General features: G+C 44.0%; 1 protein-coding gene across 4 annotated transcripts in view; it reads right to left on the reverse strand.

Moving 5' to 3' along the window:
* The window catches only part of IL6ST (interleukin 6 cytokine family signal transducer), a 612,349-nt gene that overhangs the window by 538,521 nt on the left and 53,432 nt on the right, over positions 1-20,396 (reverse strand). The window contains exon 3 of one of the 4 annotated variants that reach the window (XM_069627292.1): positions 11,224-11,249. The exons of the other annotated variants lie outside the window; for them this stretch is intronic. The gene's annotated coding sequence lies outside the window, so the exon portion shown is untranslated. The remainder of the gene's footprint in view (positions 1-11,223; positions 11,250-20,396) is intronic. 4 annotated transcript variants of the gene reach the window in all.

The following is a 20,396-nucleotide window of genomic DNA, read 5'->3' on the forward strand; positions in this document are numbered from 1 at the left end:
GTTTACAATTTGGTCCTTTACACTAGATATCTTTGGTTTCATGTATGTGGTGGTTATTCATAAATGGTATTTTATACTTGATCAACAGCCAGTGGACTGTTTGGGTCACCACAGACCTAACCCTCCAAGTCTTTGAAGATGGTCTGTCATTTAAAAAAAATCTAAAGTCTGTTTCGTAAGTAATCGGGACGGCAAAATAGAGGTTGTTGGCAAAGTTTAGTTAGGACAGTAATAGTGCAAGGACTGACGCGGTTGTGCGTGGGAAGGTTAGGCAAGGCATGATCGCCCAGATAGTTTGGAGTTGAAGGAAACAGGTTGTTGCAATGCTTTTTGGGGTTTGAGTGTAAGAGCGCAGTCAATTATGATTCCAAAGTTTTAAAACATCACAGTCAGGAGTTTTAGTGGAGTTGGCAGCAGTGGTGCTGCAAATCATCCATTTGGTCGGGTTACGTTTATTGGACATCATCCAACAGTTGATATGCACTAAGCAGGAGCAAAGATGTAGCTTATTTGCTGGTGCATTATTTCAAGGTTGGGCATCTACATAGTTGAAAAATGTGATGCTAGAGTTATGAGTTCTAAGAGTGAGGGTGTGGGGTGAAGATGGTCTAGAACTAGGTCCGGGCCACACAGCAGTGATTTAGAGCCGTCCTGACATGCTGTTGGTAGCCATGAGGACCACTAAATTCTCCCTGGAGAGTCCCAGGTGCTCTAGGATTCCTCCTCCTCCTCCCAGGGGGAACCTGGCAGAGGAATGGGCTCGCCTCTTGAGAATCTGACAGGACACAATGGAGCCATCACTTTGCAAGATGTGAACATTAGGACTTCTTGAGAACGGTGTGCCAACGGAGGGAAACATGTAGACAGAAAACCATTCTCATGTGATCCAAAGACCATGGAGTCTATGTCTGACCAACCAAGAAGTAAAGAGGGCAGTTCACATTGAGGGAGAAGCAAATGTGTCCCTCAGTGGGTCCCACCTCGCAAACGGATCCTGCACCACTTCTGGGTTGAGGTACCACTCGGACTTGCCTTCAGCCTGCTAAGGGCAATCACATATTCCTCCCCCGACCAATGTATATTCTGTTTGATGGCCACTCCCACAGCTCTTCCACCAGTGCTGAATGCTGGGGGACAGACAGACCTGGTTCCGGTAGAATACAGCATTCATTTTGTGCATCATTACTTGAAAACAAGAATCCCTTAAGGAAAGAAGGCTTTCAGGGCACTGAAGATGGTCTTGAGCACATCAATATGGAGCGGCCACTGTTTGGAATTCCACAGACCGTGCAACTGCAGGTCACAAGGGTCATCCCCAACATAACCGGGAAGCTGGGATGAATCCTTCCTCCGTGAATGTCAATGCAGGGTAAGCAGTGCAACGGCTGATGCAGAACCCATTGAGCTCATGCAAGGAGTACCACAAGGGACCTGTCTGTGCCCAGTATTTTACAATATTTTTACTGTTCCTTTTTTGGACTTTATGGAGAAAAAAAAAGTTCTCAAATTATGCTGACGACACACAATGTGTCGCCCCCTATCTGGTAATTTTGTGGAGGATGAAACTAGCATCAACAGGATATATGGTCTAATTCAGAGCCGGATGTGCAATAATGGTCTCACGTTGGATACCAGCAAAACAAAGTTAATGCTAGTGGGTACAGAAGCTAAAGCTCGTAAGACGGAGCACTAAATTGATGGCTGTGCGATTAAAACAAAAAATAAAGTTAAGAACCTTGGGGTCTGCTTTGACCATAACCTTAACATGAAGGTACAAGTTAGCAGCCTGATGGGCTCAGCCTCATCCTACATTAAACCAATTACACATTCACGTCCATTTATCTCTAAACAGAACCGAGAAATTCTTGCTAGGATTATGATGGGCTCCAGAATCGACTACTGTAGTAGCCTATTATCTGACCTGTCGAAAGCGGACGCCAACTGGCTGCAAGTTGTGCAAAACAATGCCATTAGAGTTATTATGGATCTCAATAGGAAAGCCCAAATCTCTGAGGCCAGAAGAAGTCTACATTGGCTTCCTATAAAAGATAGAATTACTTTTGACTTATGGTCATCAACCACAAATATCTGAGAGGTACAGCATCAGTCTATTTGAAGGAAGTGCTCTTATTAAAATCCAGTGTACATAACAAGAGATCAAATAACTCCATGAAATTAAAAACTCCAGCTTGCAGATTGTCACAGGTTAAGATAGGAGCTTTTTTTTGCTACAGCTCTGTCTGGAACACAATCCCTTTGAATCTGAGAGAGGAAACTTCAACTCCTATCTTTAGAAAGAAACTAAAAAGGCATTCCTGTTTAGTTATACTCCCCACCCTGAATCTGTAATGACCACCCGAGTGATTGCAGATCCTGCCCGGCCTCTCCTGCCCTAAGCAAATGTTCCTTTATTTGCTTTGTATGTCTGTTTGGCGCCCTTAAGCCTCCGGTGCGGGATATAAATTAATAAAGTAAAATTAAAGTAAAGGGTCTGTCGGAATAGTGCAGGAAAGCAGGGGGTTCCATCAACCTCACTCCTCTCATCGGACTGGAGTGGTCGCTCCACCTCCAATCCAGAATCGGAATCGAGGGAATCTAAACCCACTGACTGAGGCCGAGAGGTTGGAGAATAGACTGATGCTAGCTAGAGCTGGACCCTACTCATCTTGAGTTTGGTACAAGGCACAGATCGTACGCAGCAGGCAACTAGCCTGAGGAGCTTCTGAAACCACCAAGATGCAATCATTAAACTGTTCAGACCTTGCAGGAGGATTTATTTATTTTTAATCAAGCCCTGTTCCTTCTCCTGCATCGGAAAAACCCTGGCCGGGTGAGCAGCCCAAACAAAGCCAATAAAGGTCAGCCTATAGGCAGACTTTTCTGGGTTCACCGACAACTCAAGGCTGAAGAGCAGGTCGAGAAAAACTTGATGCAACGACTCAAACTCTGAGGGGCTGGGAGTTTGAACTATCCAGTCATCGAGGTAAGAAGCAAGAATAAAATGTGGATCCTCCCCATGAAAAAGACGGCCATTGATGATATTTTGAATGTGGGATTGCTGCTTCGAGTGAGAAACGCAGAATGCACAGATACAGTTGCCAAACTGGCACATTAACATACTGCACAGATCTGATCTCCCTGAGAGAACGGACTGGATTTGCGCCAGTGTGACCTTGCATTGAAAGGCAGGTCCAGAGTGGTGCATAGGCTGTCCGGTAGATTTCTGTCACTGTGTCCCACTCTGGAAGGATGGGACACTCCTCCACTGCCTGAATATCCCACAGCCTCTGAATCTGAAAGCTAAAGAGGTCTCAGCAGCAGCATGGGAGGTCAGAAGAAAGGCGGAATACTGGAAGAAGAGTGAGAATACCCCAACACCGACCATGGACATGAGCCACAGATCCTAGGATACTGACCTTCATTTCTGCCACGTTGAACAAGTTGGTTAAGCTCTCATGCTTCTGCATCTCTTCCTCTGGGTGGTGCTGTCTGCAGGCCTGCAGGGTGTTTTCTACCATCTTCAGAGAAGACCTTACACCATTATTTAACATTTCCTTTCACAAATCTGTATATTAAAAAACATGGACTTCAATTCCCATAATGCAACTTGAGGTAGTTCTCATTCCCTGGTTATTCCTCTGCATCAGTCTTGGAACTGCAATCCGCAGAAGCCCTAGAGATCAGTGCTGCCAGAGAGGGAGGAGGCAGATTACCTTCAGTTGTGCTGCTCCAGGTGCCATTAATGAGCCTGCTTCAGCACAGAGCAGGTCAGTATTTAAGCAGCTCCCTGCAGGAGCACAGGGCTCTTCCACAGAGTTCGCTCCCAGCCCTTTGTGCCCCGAGCCTCGGAATTCTGCTATTTCCTGTTGCTGCCAGAACCTGCTCCTGCTCCAGTGCCCTTTGCTTCCAGCCTTGCAGCCCTGCTACTCTGCCTACGCTCACCTGCCTTCTGCCCTGCTGCTCTGCGCTTCCTGAACTGCAGCCCTGCTCCCCTGCTTGCAGTCTTCTGTTCCAGTCTGGATCCCCTTGCTCTCTACCACCTATTAACGTGTCCCCTGCCTGCAGATCCTTGTCTATGCCCATAGTCCATGTTACCTGGCTTTAGCTTCAGAGTTTCCTTGTTATCTGTCTGCAGTCCTGCCCTTGTTGTTCCAGTCCAGATTTACAGTCTCTTGAATTCCATGTTTCCAGTCTGCTGGTCAGTACTTGTTTTCCTAGTCTTGAGTTTCAGTAGTGCGTTTTCTTGTTCCTGGTCTATAGTTCAGTCCACTTTTGTTTGATTCCGATCCTTAGTTTCTAGTCTGCAGTTCCAGTCTCTTGTACCATAGATTATTTTCTACTTGCTTTTCCTCTTTCATTCCTGGTCTCTTTCCTGGACCTTGATTATTTTGAGTGCCTATTCTTCCCTAGATATTTCTGTTACCGTTATTGCTTTGTTCAGAGTTTGGCTGCTGGGTTTCCCAGCAGGCAATCTCTGCCACTTCCATTGTCTCGTTTTACTTGTAGGCTATAGTTTAATTTAACAGTCTGTTGCGCTCTGTTCCCTCAGAGGGCATCCGCTGATGGTTGCGGGTGGACCCATCCCGGCATGTCTTGTGTAAGTACACTCCTTGCTTGTACCCTAGGGTCCACACAGAAGCCACTCTTAGTGCCCCATTACATGGGTTTGCAGTGTGTGGTGCCTGTAAAGTTAACTGTTACAATGCCTCTGTGTAAGTTAAACATTGTAACAAAGAAACAAGCTGGGGGTAGATATTCGGCTGGGGCCTCCCTCTGGAACAGCCTCCCTGCCACTCAAACTTGAGGAGAACCATCTCTGGTTCCGGAAGCACCTCAAAGCCTTCCTCTTTGCTTCTGCCTTCGCTCCCCTTCTCCCCTGCTGATCTGCTATCTTGGCACTGTGCACCTGGCCACCCTCTGTCCCCTGGGCCCAGGTACCTGCTCACCCTGCCACCTTCCTGCACTGCCTCCTGGCCACCCCTTGTACTGGGGACTGTATCTGTACCCATACAGCCCCCCACCCCATTTTTCTTCTTTTTCTGAACTTATTCAGACTTACCCAGTCTGCTGTCTTAAACACAGCACTTGCCATTTGCTGGCTGCACTACCACAGTTTGCCTCAATTTTCTATTTATTGTATTTATCTGCGCTCCTCGGCTTCTGCACTTTCCACTCTTCCCCCTTCCATACACTTTTTCCCTTTTCCCTTTCCCATGCACTTGCGCGTTCTCAATGTCACTGGGCCTAGTAAGATCGTTTTTATGTTGTGCTGCGTTCTCCCTTGTTCCCCTCCCTTGCCTAGTCGCGCTCTGAAATGTACGAGCGCGATACATATAAAATATAATTTCATATAATTGAGCTTCCCTTATCTGTGGGTAGTCTCCAGTCCAACCTTTGTATGCACCCATAGTGGGATTCCTAATTGTTTGTGCAGTCGATGGTTCCCATCCCTTCTTGTTCACCATAAAAGGTCTTCCCTTTCTTCCTGTTCCATTGTTCAGAATTACCTGGTCTATACTTCCTTCTCATTTAGCCGCCTGCTGTATGCGATTGCCTGCCCGCTTACATCAGCACAGCCACCCTAAGTCTACCTGGGTGGTCTGTGCAACCCCTGTCCTAAACACACAAACTAGCCATTACTTAGGCTTCTGATCCAAGGAGGGGCGGGGAGCAGATCCTTGGAAGAAACCCATGGGATATTGTGCTGCCATTGCTTCCTCCGTTGAGAGGGGGAGCGGTCAGCTTGCCGAGCCTGTCTCTCCAGAAATGCTTTGATGGCCCTGAAGAACCGAGAAGCTCTTTGTGAGGAGGTCAACAAGGACTTTTGTGCTGGTTAGCCAAACTAGTAACTTGGCTATGTGCATGTTTTTTTCTGGAGCTCCAAGTCATTAGACGAATGCAGGTGATCTGGACCCTCAAATGGACATCCACAATCTTGTCCGGGGCGTCAAAGAAAATCTTTGTGACCGGCAAATAGGCCTGCCTCCTCATGGCATCTCCTATGGCCATCCCCCTAGCTGACGTATCAACAGCCACAGATTGTAGAAGGCCCTAAGCTACCAGTTTCGCCTCTGCTAGTCTCTAGTTGAGAGCCCCTACTCATCTGCAGGAAGAATCTCCTCCGATTCGGCAGAGGAGGTTACCTAATGTCAATCCTCCTTTTGACTACTAGCACAGAATGAGGTTTAAAACAATATGGGACGGGATGCACTGCTAAAATTCAAAAAGTAATTAAGAAATTAATTTCTCAACAAATTATAATGAATATTCTTCTCTTCAGGTGCCCTGGGTTAGTCCTTGGCCATAGAACATCTAATGCTATATACAAAAAAGGCTCACTAGTAATGAGAGCCATAAGCACGCCAGTCGCCAATGCCTTTCATGAACAACACCACTACACATACAAATTCTTTTTCATGCTTAATTTGCTAAATAAATCATGCATTACATAGTCACCAGTTCATATGATATGCTCCTAAATCACACACTGCAAAACGTTATGCATATATACATATACCATTTAGAAAGATGTGATGATATTATATGTTAATTGCACTCTATGTTTGCAACTCTAGTTTAAAAAGTTCTTGATCCCCTGAAGGATTTGAGTTCCGAAACGCATTGGGCATGGATAGGACTGAAGATTTATTATCCACTTGAATTGGTCCTTTCACCTGAAAAAACACTTTTGTATAGGATTGAAGTTCAAGCAATGAAATAACTGTTTACAAATGGGATTTATAGTGGAATTTTGTATATATGCATAACGTTTTGAAATGTACGATTTAGGAGCATACCATTTGAACTGGTGACTATGTAATGTAGGATTTAAATGAGCAAACTGAGCAATACATTTTTTTAAATATATATATATATATATATATATATATATATATATATATATATATATATATATATGATACATTACTCACCGTAATCGTATTTCTGATGCTTGTATCTGCTTAGATTCACATGCTGTGCATAGGCCGACATCTAGTGGAAGCTGCGGAGTATTACAGTTTGTTTTTCGAAACTCGAAAAAGGGCGTCGACACAGGGCGTGCCAGTAATACTATCCCTAGTGTGACGTCCCCTGTACCCATGATCCCTCACGCATCTAGGACCCTCAGATTGTATTTTTTCTGACATGAGGTAGCATGAGGAGTAGCGAGAGTACAGATAATCCAAGCAGATAGATAGAAAGGTAAGACTACAAGCATCCATGCGCCTTCTCTCAGAGGGGAGAAAGGGTGGGTCGCATGTGAATCTAAGCAGATACAAGCATCAGAAATACGATTACGGTGAGTAATGTATCCCTTCTGAGGCTTGTGGAATCTGCTTAGATCACATGCTGTGCATAGATTCGCGAGCAGTACCTGAAGAAGGAGGTGGGATGTGAGAAGGGTCATGAGCAAATAAATGTCTTAGAACCGTTTGTCCCACTTGTGTATCTGTCTTGGAATGAGTGTCAATGCAGTAGTGCTGAGTAAAAGTGTGAATAGAGCTCCAAGTAGCAGCTTTGAAAATGGTGTCAAGGGGTACATTTGCAATGAAAGCCAGAGTGGCCCCAATCTCTTGCAGATTCTGGTGTTGCTCGATAAGGAGCTAGTACTCCAGTACATTAATGTTTCAAAGGCTTTGTTTGGCTTCATTTGTAAGGCTGGCGTTAACATATGCGTCAATGGAGTCTCACCATTGGTGATAGGTCTGTTATTCAAAACTTGCACCGCATCCAAAACACGCTCACGCCACCCTTTCAGAATACCCTCGCCAGATTTTTGCATCTGTTCTTTCAACAAGCCATCAATTCTCTAAATCCCGAAGCCTCGGAATGATGGGAGATGTGAAAAATCCATTGAATCCCCTTTTCCTGACAATAGTCAGGAATTAGATTTCCTTTAAAATATGACCCATTGTCACTCTGAATCTGTAAGGGAATTCCATAATACATTGCCACTTGGTTTAACAATTTAATTGTAATCAATTGTGTGGCTCGTACATGGTAATACCATTAAATATCCTGAATGTGTCCACAATCGTGCATACCTACTGCCATCCTCTGCTAATTGGCATCAGAGCGATATCATCGATTTGACCATTTAAAGTCCCCAGTTTTAGTCTACCATGAATGAAATGCGTAATAGATCTGCCTCAGATGCTGACACAAGGGAAATTGCACAATTATTGTTTTCACCACTTCTAAACGAATGCTAATTCCACGATCTTGTGCCCACCTGATAGTAACTTTTTCTCCGAGATGCCTACTTTTCTGGTGTGCCCATTTAGCAGTCCCTTCAAGATCATTCTCCTCAGACCTTGCATCCATATCTGAAATGTTGGCATGTTCATCTGCAACAAAATTGAACCAACGTTCTAATGATTCTGTTGCGCAGTATGCATCTACATGATATACAGTCACTGTGCTATGCATCAACCTGTCGCAGATATCTTGCCACAGATCTTTTCCCCATAAATATTTTGCATGAATATTCCATCCATTCTTCTGCCAGGTTGGCAACCAAACAGCAAGAGTGAGTGTGAGTGTTTTATATATTTATTTAGTTTTTACAGCCAGGGGCCACTTGCTTCAATGCCTGAAACTGTATATAATCACTCCTTTTTATACACCAATGCCTTCCAGTGTCGCTCAGTCCCCACATATTTAGCCAAACCATCGGTGAACCAGGCACGTTACGTTTTTTCATTGGTTAGCTCCCCTTAAGGAACTCTCCATTTTACTGGAGACTCACAAATGTCTGTCCCCTCCGATGGTTCCAAATCAATCAGCGGACCACCAGCAACTTGCTCATGTAATTTCGCAACTCCCCCCTTCCCTGTTTTGGCACGATCTTGTATGTACCGTTCCATTTGATGATACTAGTTTCTTGGGCATGTCCTAATCGATGTGTTTTAGGAGAGCTTGGTACCCACTGCATGATTGGAATTTCCAGTCTGATCAATACATCATGGCCCACCATCATTTGTACGGTATCCCCATGAGCCCAATAGCAGGCCAACAAATGTTTTTAAAAGGGAGTCTATCAGTCACCAGCTTTGGTTAACTTACGACTCCAGAATCCCACAGGAACTCTCTTTCGGTGCTGTTTCTGCCACAAACTCCAATGGCATAGTATTCCTGTGCATACACACTTCCCCTGCCCTCAGTGGCCATACATCAAGCATTATCTGTATAGTATATTTGGCTAACTGAATTGCTTTCTCCTGCTCCTCTCCCCACTCAGTTACATTTCTTCTCTGTCACTTTGTTGAGGAGTGCAAGAATCTGCCCCAAATGTGGTATATGCTGTCTCCAAAACCCAAACAATCCTATGAACTGTTGAGCTTGTTTCTTATTCATAGGTGTAGAAAGCTCAAGAATCTTTTTGTTTAGCCTTTGGCACCATTTCACAATGCCCATTGTGCCACCGAATTCCCCGTTTCTGCGGGACCTTGTGTTTTTTGCCACATTCATTTCCCATCCTTCTTTTCTCAGTCCCTCAGTAATGTCTAGGTACATCTGCGCACTCTGCTCATCATTTCCTTGTATCAAGTCATCAACGTAGTGCAAAATCTGCACATCAGGTTTGCAAGGAATTTGGCCAAGTGTTCTGCCACCAGCCGGTGACAAGAGTGTTGGGCTATGCATGTATCCCATGGGCAACCGTTGAAACGTATACTGCCTCCCATTCCAAGAAAATGCAAACAGTCCTTGACATTCTTCCGCAATTGGTACGGTGAAGAGGGCATTTGCCGGGTCTATCACTTTGTACCGTGTTCCTTCGAATGTTTGCACATTTTCAATCAAGGTAACTGCATCTGGCACCGCAGGGATTAATGGAAGAGTGTATTTATTCAATTTATGATAATCTACAGTCATCCTATACCTTCCTTCCAGCTTCTTAACCGGCCAGACTGGATTGTTTCAAGCCGTGGTTACAGGACGCAACACGCCTGCTTCAACATATCCCTTAATGGTGTCTGAAATGGCCTCCTGCCCCCCAGGAATACGATATTGTTTCATAGATACCGGTTTGTAGCTAAAGGGACCTGCAAGGGGACGTTTTTCAATTTTCCCACCATAACCAGGTACACGTCCATTAACTCACCCCAAACTGGTAGGTTTTACCTCCTAATCCTAAAGTCAATCTCTCCAGAATATCAAAGCCAATAAAGTATTCAGGTATGGGAACAATCAGCACTTGGTATTTATTCCTTTTTCAAATTAGCACTTTTCTTATCAACACTGGTTTGGACTGCGGGTGCCTCTTTCCCTCCCAGTCCTGTAATGGTAAAATGTTTGCCATTAAAGCTTGAAGGGTTACCATGAATCAAGGAGGCCACTGCCCCAGTATCTATCAAAGCTCGAACCTCCTGTGTATTCCCCCGATTGCCAAAATAATTTCACATTCACATGAGGTTGTCTGCTACCTTAATCTGGGCAGACGCTACTGGAGTTAGACCACAATCCTATTCATATTTCGAATGTGTTTATTTGGACTGTCTCCAACATTGCACTCGCAACTTTTCGTAAATCAGCACAGATCGGCTGATATTGCAAAGATGTCCCCATGGACTCATCCGCCTCCTCCTCAGGCGGTGCAGAAGTGACCTTGCCCCCCCATTTAGCTGCTTCACATCCTGCCTTTTCATGATACCATTTCACCTCAAGCTGCTGCATTAACACAGTGTTTCTCGGCAGCCCGCTCCTTTTCCAGTCTTGGGACACTCTGCTGCAATTCTACATTCTGTTGATGCATCTTTCTGAATGCATGCAACAAAATCCAGCCAAGTCTACCTAAAGCGGAACACTACTTTCCCTTTTCCACAGGTACTACTTGTTACAGGGAAACCGCCACCTCGGCCGGACTTGCCTCTCCTATACTCATATCCCAAGTCTCACTCAAACCTGCGCCACATGCCCAATCTGTGCCAATTTAGCATATGGCCTCTGTCTATCCTGGAATCGTCACTTCGGGACAGTTTCCATCTGCAGAGCTTCCTTGTTTCCAAAATGGGGAACTCATGGTATCAATGAATGTTTAACGTCCTTATTGGCAATACCTTAAACCACACTTATACAGGTCACAAACATAAAAGAAAACATTGCCTTTCTGTGTCCAAGCTTCAGATTCGTTAGGTCGCTAGCATCAATTTCAGCACCCAGCTCGCAGCGCCATTCAGTTTTGCTTTTCCGATACGTGTAATGGCCTTCTAAACCACTTACCCTATTACACGAAAACTTCTTGGACTCTGGAAGGCAAGAATACACACTTAGACCAACTATTAGAATATAATTGGCTATTTACAGACCATTTATTCACAAACCTAAGTATACAGCTATATATTGGAATAAATGCAATTGGTTATACATAAACACACAAGCAAGAATGATTATGCAAGGAGCTACATCACTGTTGGTGTAGTTGCAAAGGAAAACTTCATCTCAGCCACATCAACACTACCTAGTCCCAAGGCAGGTAGGCAGAGAGATCACACGTGCTAACAGGGGCCGGAGCGGAGCGTCCTCCCTCTCAGCTAGACTTAATCACCCGGGGTTCCAATTCTCTCTCCAGGACACCTCTCCTCTTATGTGGAAAAAAAATCCCTGTCCCTCCAAGGTTGCCAACCATCCCCGGCCGACGGACAGACAGCAAGCATGGGAGGCATAAAGTGGAAAAATCCATTTCGTAGTGGAAAACCCCAGTTTGTCTCCCGCGCCCAAGCTCTCAGCACCCCCTATCACTGCACCTGCACATCTCCAACTCCCTTCTTGACTCGTCCTTGAGCGAACACTCCAACTATCCTTCTTAGTGAGCTCATCTGTTTCAGAATGTAATATTGCAGCCAATGCAGAATTTGTGTCTGCTTTCTAACTGAGCTCACAGAAACGTAGACTTTCATTGCAGTGTGGAAGTGAATGTCCAAAAATGGCTGTACACCGGTGCTATGTTTTTTTTAGCTCATTTTCGCATACGCATTACAGCTGCCAAACTGGAACACGCTCCCCCCGGCTCTGAGATCTAATCCTAACTATCTGCAAAGTAGGAGTCTTTTGAAAATGCTTCTGAAAACATCCCAGAGAGATAGATATATTCTGCTTATTGGAAATGACATGCACCTTCATTTAAATGCGAGTGCTCTTATCGAGAACGTACTCCTAGTAATGTTATGGTATTGCCATTACGTGGGTAAGTTAAAATCGAATGTTTTCGATATGTGGTCAAGTCCGGTATTGCATCTAACTTGACCTGGCATGCGTACTGTAGACTATGCGATGTACGCTCGAGAGGTTTGCTGCCGCTCGCCTCATATGTTTCTTGAAACGCTCTCTTCTGGGCTGTATGACTCTGCTCTGTTATTTTTAACAGAGAGGAGTCAGTATGAATATTCCCAGCGCACTAGCGCATTCGAACACCGATTTATAGACATTTTAAACAAGTTGAACAGATGTTATGAGTGGTATGTTTATGCCCAGTTACCCTGTTAATTTTGCAAATGCACACTATTTTAGAACTATGGGGGTATTTAACCCTGAATCCACAAGGATATAACCATTCCATCATGGTGACAATTTTTTTCTTTGAATCGGTTTAACATCTAGCGATCATGTCTGCAGTGCACGGGATCTGGGGGAGGAGCATGCCGCTATTGCCGGCTCCTTTAAACTTGATGGTGTTCGCTAACATGGATACTGAGAGAGAATTCTCTGACCCAGTTTAATAGTCTACATTTATTTGGCAGCTAGTTAGGTCTGTCAGGGCATTTAGATGCTAATGCCCCATTACCTCTTATAACAAAAATGCACGTTTCTTTAGGCATTTGCCACAGAAAATAGTCTTATGATCGGCGCCTTACTTACTCTTATCTGCTGCCATGAATAAATGATAAAAGAGCTTCTCATTATAAACGGATCTGATAACAAAAATACGTGTTGGTATTTGCCAGGCACTGCAGAACTTGCTCGGAAGCAGTGCCTGGAGCTATGCGCCTTTTGTAGGGGCGGCCCTTTAGGCTTTGGTTTTTTTGCCGCAGCATTTTGGCCGGATTGACTGGGTAGCAGCACGTCGGGCAGGGGCAAGCAGCATTGTATATTCCCTAAATGCACGGCCAACCTAAACACTAATCCATCTGATAATTGGGGGTCACTTGAATTGCATGTCATGTATACAGCAGACATGACGTGCGGTACACTTAACACACAGGTTTGTTAGGGCTTAGGATGACCGTATATTTAAAGAAACAGGCAGCGCTGCTAGTCCCTGCGCCCAGTTGGCCACGGCCAATCGGGCGTGCCAAAACGACCAGTGCGGCCAAAGAGCTGCGCCTTATTGTCCTGCTCCTGGCATCTCCCTAATAACAGCGTTTACGGGGAGTAAGGGCAGCATGGTTGCTATGGACACGCCACAAATGGGCTGTGCATTTTATGCCAGCCACAGGCCGTTAAGCACTATTACAAAAGTGAGGTCCACAATGGATAGAACAGCAATATTTTCCAAGATGCTAGCACTGAGCGAATGTAAACGAAAACCAGACGGTGCAGTGAGTATAAGTTACCGTTTGATGTGTACAATGGTAGTTTAAGGATTCCCTGTAGCTGCAGCACGTTGATGGTTGGTGAGGATGCTCATTGTTCTGCCATCTGTCTTTGCAGGGAGGACCGAACATATCCACGATTTAAGCTTACTGCATTCATATGCTTATTTTGCTCTAATTTTTACAGCACTGTAATTCTTCACAAACGTTCCGATAGAAGATAAGAAATTATTCTTCACAAAAAAGAGTAGACTTCCCTGTGCTTTATTTACGTGCTTAACATATGCACGCCATCACTTGCTTATTGCTTGCGTTTTGCAAATTAGCCACGTAACTGTATGAAGTAAATTACATTGATTTTATATTATTTTAAGACCCACATTAGAAGTAGCATTTTCTGGTTTCACCTTGCCCTTCGGAATACTACTGCCAACTATGTTGCAGTGTTTGCTCAGATTTCATCTGGTTTACACTCTCGCTTTTATTCTAAAAAGTCTCATTTTAAAATTGTGAACCACCAAAAACATTAATAAATGTTGCCTACTGTTTCGTTTGGCAACTAACAATGCTTCAGATTGAAGTTTGTCTTTATGGATACTGAGAACATCTAAATTATCGAGTTTGCCATACGCTTCCTGTGCAGCCTCTTGTATAGGGATTTGATACCAAAGTAAGAAAACTACAAGCTGCTATTTACCCAGTGATCCACTGTGTTTTCAACAGTCCGAATATAATCTTCGTTTACACAGTTCATTTCAGAACCTGACTAAAACCAATTCTGACAACTGCAATGTACACCTTTACTAACATTTCTGTGACTTTACTGACATCTTTGTGTTGCTGTATTTGCGCCGCTGGTTGAAATAAAGCATGAGCTGTGCGAAGAGCAGAACATAACCAGTAGTACACAATGAGTTTCCAGTGATGGTCGCTGTATGTATCCAGCAGAGACTGATCCATCATAAGGCTTCATCGCTTAAAATACGGGCTACGTGCATACAGTATTATTGGAAGTGGTGAACATCTTTGGAGATTGAAATGCAAGTTAATTTATCGCATTAATCAGCCAATTGCCCGAAGGACCAACAATTGCATTTTGACACATTTCCAGTGCATGTGAAATTAGTTTTTCAATGTTAACATTTTAAACTAATTCATGTTGTTGTTGATTTTCAATTCTTCCGGAATTGAAAAATCCCCCCCTTCAGTTTCTGTTACATACATCTTTTACTTCATTTAATGTCATTCATATGCTTGCTGCTTCATTCTCGAGCACTATAAATTAAGATTCGTCCATACATTTTGTTAATCTTACCACATAGGTCAATTGGTGATTCTTCGAATGGGTATTATGTTTTATCCTCATCAATTATTTGGACTTTGGATATAAACAAAAGCTTTTAAGTAGATTATATAAATAAGTACATTCAAATATATTGGGCGTGTTTCTTTAAACTTCCTACAGCAATACAATCTTGGATAATATCCCTACCTCCTATATAGTTAAAGAAGCCTGTCTCTGCAATTCTAAATTCTGTCAGGTTCAGGGGATGTGTTGCTTAAATGGGAGTTGATTTCTCTTTTAATATCTCCTGCCATAGGTGGTAATGTTAAAATATCTGTGCCATGCAAAAAAAATGTTCTCATTAATGTTTGCTTGGTGCACCATTCAAAACCTTATTTTTTCATTTTGCTTGCATGATGGCAAACGTACAATTCAAACATTTTATTAATAACTATCCTCATTGTTGCTCAGTTTTATTTTAATAGCATTCTCAAAATTACCTATTTTGAACTGATCGCTATTTTTAAGTTTGCGCTGTACGTCCTGTGTTGAATTTATTTATACCTGTCATTTAATTTATTTTCTAGTTGTATGGGAGCTACTGGCATAAGCCTGGGCATGCGCATGTCCTGGTGCAAAGATTGCCTTTACATGTATTGCAGTGGTCTGAAGCACTACCTCGATGGATGCCATTTTGCATTTTCAAAACTGTGTTCTCAGTATACGGAGTGCTTGTCATAGAAGTAATTGCATCATAAGGCACAGTTTGATAATGACATTTTCAATATTTGTTTTTAATTCGATAAGACCTTTGTAATAAAAAAAAATACTTTTGAACAAATATAATTGATCTGCTCGAACATCTGTCTGTGGCCCATCATTTTTATTATTCCTATGTTTACGCTTTGTTTTTCGAATAAATTGCTAAACCATTAATTTATAGTTGCTTGCAATTACATCAGTATGTTTTCATAGTGTTTGATCTGGAAAGTTGCCAATTCTTGTTCTGTGGGAATTGATAAAACCATGTATTGGGAAGCTCTGACAAATGTATATCGTACAAAATAAAATGCAATCGCATTCAAAATTAAAAACGCATGACATTGAAAGCCACCGGATTCCGTTTGTAATCTCTAAATACATTGTTGCAAAAGCATGTCTCGCCTGTATTGCTGCTCTACTAAGTGCAGGAGAGGGCAATGAGAATTACAAAGCGCAATATGTTGACTGAGTGTGACAAACCGTGTTCTAAGTAGTTTGCAGAAAATGTCCTGCCTGATCTCGTTTTGTGGGTTAGTTGCCTATGTAAGAAGTGACATGTTTCTTGGCACAGGAGTAACAATTTCAAGTTGCAAGCTACTAGTCCACCATAAGAAGGCACTTGCCATCTTAATTCAACACATGCACACTAAATAATTTCTTATTTAACAAGAGTCAATTCTAGGCAATGACGAGTGTGCATTTTGATCCCGGTTTGGAATATGCATTTTGAATATGTTCATGAGCAGCAGGACTAGACTTTTGTTACTGGAGTACAGCGAGGGTAACACTAATTGGTGCCAATTAATTAATTCTCAGAGCAGCCAAAAATGTTTAATTTGTGCTACTAAAGTTCATGACACTACATCATCATTGATATTTGTATAGAAATATGGCATCTTGGAGAATCTTGTCGGTTTATCAATACATGGATGTGTTTTTATCATCTGAAGTCAAAAGGACTGTATAATGTTCAAACATTCGCTCCTCCAACTCCCTCAGGGTCAGTCGCTTCTCCAATCAGCAGCAAATTGGTGATAGAACTTTTTCTTCAGCTGAGGCCTCCCTCTGGAACAGCCTCCTTTCCTCACTTAAACTTGGAGAACCATCTCCGGTTCCTGAAGCACCTCAAGACCTTCCTCTTTGCTTCTACCTTCTCTCTTCCTCTCCCCCTGCTGATTTCCTGTCTATACTGCACTGGTCACCTGGCTACCCTCTGATTTTGGACCCAGGTCCCCGCCCGCCCAGTTGCACACCCACACTGCCTCCTGGCATATCTTGCACTTGGGTCTGTATCTGTAACCCTAAAGTCCCCCCTACCTACACCTTTGGACACCTGCTGTCTGCACTTACCCTCGCACCTGCTGGCAGCACTTCCTGTTATGGTTTTGATCCCATGTACAGCACTGCCCCCTCCCCTGGCACTTTTCCACCCCCCCTGCACTTGTGCAATCTTAATGTCACTTGGCCTAGTAAGATCGCTGTCTCTGGCCTCTTGTTGTTCCCTCTTCCTTGCCTCGTTGCGCCTTGAAATACTTGTATAGGCGTGTTACAAATGCCATTTCATATACCTATCAAACCTCAACCGGAAAGAACAAACAAGAGATTTTACAACCCATGTCTTCTAGAATGAAACATTGGCAAATGGATGGATGGATCCTAAATATCTTCAGACCTGGCAGATTTTATATTACCGAATTTTATTTTCTGCATTTTCTTAAGCTTGCCCTATTCATAAACCTTGAGGGTTGTTATATATGCAACAGTTTTCACATTTCTGCTGACATTTGTACAAAGTCCTCTTCTAATGTTATTTTACCCTTGGCCGCATCTTTCATTGTTCTGGTTGGTTGACACACAGCATTTATAAAATCCAATGTTTATTAAAAAACATTGGCACTGTCCATGCCAATAACAAACCTAGGTACACATGTGTCTGGGTAGGGAACCCAATTCTTGTCTTCTGAGATGTTGTGTGGAAATCTGACTTGCACATTTAGACGGTTCTTCTGCCCATGTCGTGTGCCATTTGCGTTTCTGCATCCTTACACCATTACTTATTATAACGTCCATCCTGTACCCAAAGGTGTTCAGAGGCAAACCTCCTTGCGTTCCCGTGACTAAGACCTAGTTACAGATGTGACCGTTTTCTGTGCCTCTGCTGGATTTACATACCTAAAGAACTTGAATCCTCACAATCCCTCCATCTGAATGCCCATCATGTCCCCCTGTTACAGCATTACAGTGACTGCCCATCTTTTACACTCAAAAGAACATTGGCTGCTCTGAAATGCTGTTGGCCCTTTTGCACCAGTGGAGGTCTTTAACCTTCTGCCTGTATACTCTGGGAGCAACGGGCAAGATTGTGTAACATTCTGTCTGTACACTAACCCCAAATCCCCTTTTTCACTGCTATGCAAGTACTTTATTGAGACAAAGGAGCAGTGCTTCTTCTCCATGTGGGTTCGGTAGCGCCATTCAACTCTAGGGGGACCTGTGATACTTCAGTGGGTTTCATCAGTGCCAAGAGGTCTTTGTTTTAAACGTGTGCTTTATATATCAACAAACATAAATGTAAAGTTGTACCCCAAATTTGACCATACGGGATGCTGTAAAATACTGCCACATATGAGTTGCTGGCTTTTCTGCCCAGAATATTGTTAGGGAGTTTTACTAAAGTTAACCTGTGGGTAGGAAGACTCTTAGTTGTACAGGGCTCCAAATTGTGGGTTTGACCTGAATTACCTAAAAGGATTTCTAGCTATGGTCAAGCGACCAAGCTTATTATAGGAGGGATAAGGACTGTAGTTGAGTACAAAGACCTTTTGAGCATGTTTCTATTCAAGGAAACACTTTTACACACTGTATGGTGGTTTATCATGTGCACTAGGACAATGTTTAAATGGCTACAGTTCAGGTAAGTAAACACAGTTCACACAGGTAAATATATACATTTTGTTGTTGCAATACTCGGCTTACTAATGGACCTTTGGATGAGAAATGGATAGCTTTAGGTTAGCAAATCATTTTTCAACCAGCATTTACTAAACGGCAATACTGGTAACGTGGATAACTTTGTGTAGGCCTAAACTTTAGTCCAGTCCTTTCTGATGAATAAGGGTTTCAAAAGTTAGATGGAGGCACTGGGGACCAGTGCCCGTGGGCAGCAGAACAAAGGAAGGCATATGTTGTTAAAGTTGTCAAATATCAGAAGAAGCGTTTTAGTTGTAAGTAATGGAATTGTATTCAAAACGTTCAGGGGGGCTAGACGTATGGGTCGTCCACCCCAACGTGGCTCGGGAAGGAAGCTCAGGAGGAGCTATCAGCAACATGACAACTTCCCAGATAAGAACCAAGGAGTGAGTACCTTCCTTAATGAACAATGATGTGAACGGCATGTCTCCACGGGGAGACTACAGTAGCTCCAGTTCGTGTCTCTGGCCTTGGTGGCTGGAGGAGGAACATTTTTGGGAGCAGATGGTCAGACGCTGTCCCAGGAATGCCCATCAGACTAGCTTTGTGGCACCCGGAACACTTTCTTCTCTCCATCCTAGACTCTTCTGAGGGGTCTTCTACGATCAGGATGCAATCTCTGTAGGCCCAGACAGATGCCCACAAGTTTGCAGCCAGAACCACATTTGATGAGGATGCACTGCAGTAGTGCCAGAGGTCCCAGGGTATTCGGGTATTGCAGGTCTGGATGGTTGCAGCACTTCGTGGGATGGCTCAAACTTTAGCTGGTTTTGGGAATGGTTAGGCCCACCAGTCTAAGGGAGGAAGTGATCCGGTCAGGATTTTGCCCATTGTATTGAAGAGCAGGCTGGAGCAGCAGCGGTCACTCTCGGCTTTGAAGGTAGCTGCAGACCTCCTTGTCTTTCTTCTTCGGAATGGATCTTCCACTGGTCGACTCCTTCAATCTTTGGGTGGTGGCTGTCTCAAGGGGACAGCCAGGCACCCAGTCAGAACTGGATCCAAGCAGACTCAATGGAGGACAAACACCTGAGGAGTTTCTGTGACCTCCAAGTTTCCTTTCCTCCCAACACATTGGCGCCTTCAGGCAGGCTTCCCAGGTCGGCAGAAGAAGGCTCAAAGGACAAGTTGCTGCAAGTTGGGAGGAGGGGGGTGGGGGGAGAAGAAGGCACCATTTTAAAGCAAGAGTGCCCCATTCGTCCCTTACTGCAGCTGCGGATACAGACTGCAATTGCAAGTTTCACAAAATCGGTAAAAATCATCCACTGCCACCAGCCACTCAGACTTATCACTGTGACTTAAAGGTTACGGGAGGAGTGAGAAAAGGAATAAAATGTGTTCAGACCAGCGTTCCCATCGCCTGGCGGAGGAAGTCTCATGAGACTCGCACCCTCGGGCTCCATTTAAAACGGACAATTATTTTAGTGGCATGGAACTTCTCCCCACTCTGAACTTCGATATACGCTTCAAACTACTCCCACCATGGCACCCAAGGTAGATTTGTAGTGGTGATGTTGGGAGGAACATGGGCATCAGGAGGAGGGGCAAGGATTTGCAGTGTGCAGACTGGCCAGGTTGCATGTCACTGGATCCACCAAAGATGACAGGCCTCCATTCTGAGAACTGCGCCTGCAGTGCTCTGACCGCCTGACAATCCAACTTAAACAGTCGCGCCACACACACACGCTTCATGCTGGAAATGTACTACGACCATGCTCAGCATACACAGTACCTGGGCCTGTGCGGCGCTGGAGTACCTGCAGGACACCCGGTGCAGATGACCTCGTGGACTAGACACTGCACAGTGAGTGACTCAGTCACAATTATGCCCTACACATTTGTACACATTG

Source organism: Ambystoma mexicanum, chromosome 6p (assembly GCF_040938575.1).
Source record: "Ambystoma mexicanum isolate Mex_15411 chromosome 6p, UKY_AmexF1_1, whole genome shotgun sequence".
Classification (NCBI taxonomy): Eukaryota; Metazoa; Chordata; class Amphibia; order Caudata; family Ambystomatidae; genus Ambystoma; species Ambystoma mexicanum.